Raw genomic sequence first — 6,483 nt, 5'->3', positions numbered from 1 at the left:
GGTGCACCAAGATTGAAACGGGTCGCAAAATACAGTTGAAGACACTGCCTCTTAACATGTTCAAAAGAAACAAACGGCGTATGCAGCCAGACATTGAATCGGCCGCGTTACAAGAATGTATGATAATTTAAGCAATTACGACACGCTCAGGGTCTTGTGGGTTCAACTCTCATTTCTATACTAATTATTCTGCGCAGTAAAAGCTGTTTTTGCTTTTTCGTACTACACACGTATGCACATCTCCAGAACCACCTCATTTTAGTTCACGTAATCGTACGTGGGATAAACACAACCTGCGCACGTCATTAAAAAAATTGAGGGTAGAGGCTTCCTGGTTTGTCGTTCTTATATTTTTATGTTACTTATTATTCCTCTTATACCTGTTTCTCCGCGCCTATTGGCCTAGTCTATCCCAACTTCGTCGGAACGCATGTTGTTTGTGACTTAACCTATATTCACTGAAAATATTGAAGCCGTGTACACCTCTTCTCTTCTAGCATAACAGGAACCCTCATATTTTCAAAAACGTACGTGAACCTATAGTCTTTCGACGACATATTAAGACTAGTGCGTAGCCATCCCCTCAAGAAATCACTTTAAATACACTGGCTGAAGCGTTCGGTATAAAAGCCGAATATAGACTTTTGAGATTAAAAACCCTACGAGAAAACGACTATTGATGCTTCGTAACGTCCAAGATCGCTAAAGCCGAGCAGAGCAAAAATATACATAATATTCCTGCTTCCTGGTAATCAAGCTAGCACCTCACGTCGTTCGTGTGACTTACAGGATTTGATGTATCCCCGAGCTTTCCAATTGAGAGATTAGATTCTTTCCCAAAAGAGACTCTACTCCCACATCAGTAAATAACACCGGCAAAGTCAACAAACTGAGCCTCTTTCTCAAGATTGTGATTCTTTCCCCTTTCTTCCACTGACCCCGTAAACAAACACGGAAGCAAAACTCATCAAGAACAAAAAAAAAAAAAAAAAAGCAGACGACCTACCAGACGCTCGCGTATAATCCCTATTGCAAATGGAGGAGTGGGAACAAAGAAGAAGTGCGGAGAGAGCTCCCGATAAGAAGAAACAGAGCCGTCATTGATAATCTTTTTTCGACCGGTGCAGACGTCAATACAATCGGAAAACAATAAGAAGTCGGCGAGAGAGTACGAGCGTTTGGCAAAGCCGGAATAATTGCAAAATCAATATTCGCCGGCGCATTAGCTGGCCAGAAAGGATTCATTCACGAGATTTCCGTCGTTTCTTTGTCTCGCGTGAGAGCTCATTCGCGTCTAGTCCTCGCACGCCAACCGCGATAAGACCCAGGCGTAAAGTTGCAGAACCAAAACAAACTTTTTTTTTTGTTTTATCAAAGACGAGTTTACGTTATTTTTTAAACGTTATATCTATTAGTCCGATCCGCGATAGCCCCCCCCCCCCCCCCTGTAGCTTCATGTACAGCCTTTTACTGTCTACAAACACAAGCCATCTCTTGGCTTCCAAGAATCTTCCGGTCACTCCGTTTCGGCTGGCCTTCTGAGCCTGCTGATGTCAAACTTCCTAAGACGATGAAGTTCTGCGGAAACCACGAAGGTGGGTATCCAGTGGGGCCCTTATGTTGTGCTGTGAAACATACACCCCATTCACACGGGCAGCACAAAGGTACCTTTTAAGATAAAACTCTTTGCAATCGGCGAATCAACCCACGCCCTTGTGCCGCGAGCACATTCCACGCGCGGAGGATGTAGGACTGATTTGCTGCCGGTCATGAAAGAACCTTAGCTAAAGGTACTTTTATGATCGTGTGAAAGGGGTATCAATCAATCAATCAATCGTTTTATTTATGGCCTTTAAGCCAACGGAGACCCTAGACAAAAAGCTGCCAGTGGCAGCTTGACGAGGTCTGGGGCCCGTATAAAATTTGTCAGCAGGACATCCATTCAGAACACAAAAGGATATTACATACAAAGATACGCTGAGTAATCACTTCATGCATTCAACTTCTAACAGCATTATACAAAAAGAAAAAAAAAATTATTCGCAGAACTTGTGACAGTTTGAGAACCTATACAGCTACATATAGAAGAAAATTACGCAAAACAACACAAGGCGCACAAACGCATAACTTCTAACAGCACCGTACGAAATGCAAAATTTATACAAAGGTATGGGTATGCTTAAGGAATTTCACGGAACAATTCACAAAAAATGCATAAGTAATGATTTCCTTCCCATTTGATATATATCAGTATAATTATTAAGAAGATGATTAAGTAATAAAGGTAGACGATATGTAATTGACTGGTAAGTATAGTTAGTACGAGCTCGTGGTACTATCCATTTATAAAAAAAACGGGTGTTGAAACTACGAGGATGTTCGGAGAGCTCTGACATCTTGCATAAAAGCGAAGCATGCTCAGGAGATGAAAAACGAAAGCTGTGCAGTAATCTATAGTCATACATCTTATCAAGATTAATTATTTTATATTTGGCAAACAAAGGTTTGGTGTGAGCAAGATAGTGCTCATTGGCAATATAACGAAGCATCTTTTTTTTTTAAAGTAAAGTAAGTTTTTCTATGTTTGTTTTTGTAGTTGTCCCCCAAACAAGATGGCAATAATTAATTTAAGACTGAAATAGTGAATAGTAGATTTGTGATTTCACGTTAACTGGGAAAATATTGCAGCAGTGTGACATAACTCTAACCACCCTAGACAGCTTCGTAACAAGATAATTGACATGATCATTCCACAAAAGGTGTTCGGAAAAAATTATTCCAAGCGTTTTATGTTGTTTCACTAACTTGATTGGTACGCTGCCTATTGTAATATTATGATTAATTGGCAGAGTCCTACTCTTTGGTCGAAAAACTATAGCTTTCGTTTTCTGAATGTCAATTTTAAGGCCATTGTTGTTGGACCATATAAGGAACTGGCTAAGAACATCATTTGCGTCTACAATTAAATTTTCAACACTGGTTTCGGCAAGTAATAGGCTGGTATCATCAGCGTATATTATGCATTTTATTTGTTTGTTTATATTTACAATATCATTAATATACACATTAAATAACATTGGCTCAAGTATACTGCCCTGGGGAACCCCACATCGTATGTTAAGGAAAGGCGATGTATGACCATCGATCACAACACATTGCTTACGGTGCTCTAAATAGGAATGTAGAAGGGACAGAGTTACACCACGCATTCCATAACAGTATAGTTTATCAAGTAGTATTTTATGGTTTATGAAATCAAACGCCTTACTAAACTCTATAAATATACCAAGGGTAAACAGGCGATTTTCTATATTTTTTCAAAATAATTTTTTTTTGTTGGAGCAATGCAGACTCAGTTGACTTTCCTTTGCGAAAACCATATTGAAAATCCGAAATCACGGAATGTTTAGCAAAGAAAGAATCGAGGCGTTTTAAAATAATAGTTTCAAGCCCTTTGGAAGATATAGGAAGTATAGAGAAAGGCCTATAGTTTGTCGGTAGATTTTTATCTCCTCCTTTAAATATGACTGATACCTTAGCTAATTTCATTCTACTAGGAAACGTCGCCTGTGTCAAGGCAAGGTTAAAAATATGCACCAGGCAAGAGGCGATGATATCTATAACACATTTTACGGGTCTAGCTTGTAAATCATCTGTGTCGCAACTTCTACTATTGCTAAGACCCGTAAATATAGAACATACTTTGTGTTCATCAGTCGGTTCTAAAAAAATTGTTTCGTGTACTATATCTTGTATAAATTACTTGGCGGTGGGCTTAAGTTTACGAATACTTAATTAAAGTGTTCTGCTAGTGATGCCCCAGAAACGTTTTTCCCATCAACAGAAAGTTCACCAATAGCTTTACGCGGTCTGCTACGGTGTAACATCTCATTTATGGATTTCCAAACTAATTCTGGTCGCTTCTTGCAATTTCGGTTAAAAAGCTGTGTATGGTACTCCAGTTTAGCTTTCCGCAATTCAGATGTCAGGTGGTTACGAAATTGCTTGAAAATTATCAGTTGATCGGGATCTCTTGACGTTAAAAAAGACTTATATAAACGATTCTTCTTTTTTAACATTTTCAGGTGCAGAGGAGTGATCCAGGGCTTCCGAATATTTTTAGAGACTGTCTTTGTTAATAAGAGAAAATTCGAGCTATAGACATTGCTAAAGATGCTAATAAATGTGTTATACGCCTCATCTGCACATGTTTCAGAATAAACTGGGCCCCAATCAGTGCGCAAAATTTGAACCCTGAAATTTTCCAAATTACGCTCGGATATGTTTTGAAAAACATATGATACTTTATTTGATTTCACTATGAAAGCGCCAACCCCACAGGATATAAATATAGGAATGTGATCGCTAATATCACTAATTATTGTAGCAGCGTCATGGACGTCTGTGCTAATATTGGTAACGAAAAGGTCAAGGGCACTGGAGCAGGAAATATTTATTCTAGTGGGAGACTGGATCACATTCATGAAGCCATTTGAACTGATGATGTTATCTAATTGCGATGATAAAGTCGAGTATAACAGTGTGTTCACATTGAAATCTCCACCAAGAAAAAGGGTTAATTTATTTAGAGATATAAATTTAAGATACCTATCTAGAAACGAACTAAACTTATCAAAACACGCCGATGGCGGTCTATATACTATTGAGAAAACTAGGTTGTTACTTCGTACAGTTAGTATTTCAAAATCATCTGTCATTTCAGTATACCTTGCTAGAAGTTCACACCTAATGTTTTGCCGAACGTAGATGGAAACACCTCCTCCGCGTTTCACCTGACGATTTAAATAAAAATGAGTATAGCCTTGCAAGGCATACATATCATCGTGGTCATGGTACCATGTTTCTGTTAGCATAAAGACGTCGAATTGAGATGGAAAATGAGAAATTATTGTGTCAAATGTTTCCACTTTATTTTTGAGAAAGCGCACATTGAGGTGAAATGCAGAAAGAGCGTTCTTAGTTTGTAAGCATTTCATTACATCGGATGGCCAAATACAGTCGTGTTACCGCATTTCCATTTGGCGAGACAGTCATTTACATCAATATCTAGCAAATTTTGACGAGATCATCTTCATTTACAAGTTGAACAATAGGCGTGCTGTCAGACTCCCGGCCGAATATCTTTCCATTTTTCGCCCAGACAAATTTCCAGTAAAATTCTCGCTTCCTCCCGATAGCTTTGCCAAGCAGACGCTTGAGCGTTGGGCATAAGTGCTTATTTACAAAAAGTGGCAAAGCCGGCGAGAGGCGTATAACACGAGTAAGAAACAAACTTCAACAAATCTCCCGCTAACTGGTTCTTTAGCTAACCACCCGGAGAAAAAAAGATGTTCATGAACTTTATAGGAGAAGGTGCTATGGTTCTTTGTCCTCTCATTTGACCCGAAGTTCCCGGGGACGCAAATTGCCAAAAAGCCTTTTTTCGGTGATTTAAAAACATGGAATTCTGCGGAGCGCAAGTTTGTCTGCTTTTTGCGCAATGTTTGCGGTGAAGTCAGAACGCCGAGCTCTGATTGGAGGCTAGTGGGTAGACCTCAAGGCAGCCATCAATGAGGTCTACCCACTCTCCTTCCAATCAAAACCGATCAGAGATTGGCGTTCTGACGTCACTGCAAACCTTACAAAAGCAGCAGACGAATTTGCGCTCCGCATAGTGCTCAGCCCCACGTTGAATTTATTCCCAAAGTTTGTCAAACCTATTATCCCTGGCAGCTTAAAATTTCGCAGGGTGTAGATTATGATGTTCATACTCCTTAATGATTGGTCCTCCGGCGTTCTTAAAGACTAATGCCGCAGTCTAATTGGCTGAGGAGCGCTAATAAGTTTATGTGAACTCGCCGCACCCTGTATTATTTGCGATCTCGGTGGCTAGAGCAACGACTACAACAACGTTGATAATGTCTTCCTTGTATCTAAACAACATGCCAAATTGTTTTGTTTTGTGTTTTTTTACCCCTGAAATATTGTCTTTAAAGTGCGCCCTAGCTAGGGCGGTCGTAATACAGGCATACGAGTTACACAAACCAAACTATTACAATCGCGACGAGGTGACAGGATTACAGGCCGAGAGCAATCCAGATATGGTAAAAGTAATCATGGCAAAGAAATTCATTATATATACCTGATAGTAAAAGAGACCGTTATTAATTAATTTCATTAAATTACCTTAGCAGGCCTCTAAAACTCAGAGACAATTTAGAGGAAACTACCAATTACTAATGTTCTACGGTCATACAAAAAAGGAAATGCACGTAAATAATTTCGTTCTAGCTAAAACACACGTAGATGTTTTATATAATTGCTTTTTAAAACGCGACATCTATCCTGGCACGCGCTTCAAACCCGGCTTTGAAATGTCAGAGCGGGTTCCTGATGTTAACATCGCAATAACGCGAACAGCTAAAACTCTGCGATCAGCGCTCTCGATGATGTTCAAAATAAGACGGATCTAAAACAAATCAG

At 39.5% G+C, this 6,483-nt stretch overlaps 1 pseudogene; it reads right to left on the bottom strand.

The window, feature by feature from the left end:
- Window positions 1-2,201: 2,201 nt before the first annotated feature.
- On the bottom strand, window positions 2,202-2,699 carry LOC115321373 (annotated as a pseudogene).
- Window positions 2,700-6,483: the final 3,784 nt, after the last annotated feature.

Source organism: Ixodes scapularis, unplaced genomic scaffold (genome assembly GCF_016920785.2).
Source record: "Ixodes scapularis isolate PalLabHiFi unplaced genomic scaffold, ASM1692078v2 PGA_scaffold7__128_contigs__length_106722199, whole genome shotgun sequence".
In the NCBI taxonomy this organism is placed as follows: Eukaryota; Metazoa; Arthropoda; class Arachnida; order Ixodida; family Ixodidae; genus Ixodes; species Ixodes scapularis.
The sequence above is the reverse complement of the archived record's forward strand: the minus strand, read 5'-3'. Positions and strand labels throughout refer to the sequence as shown.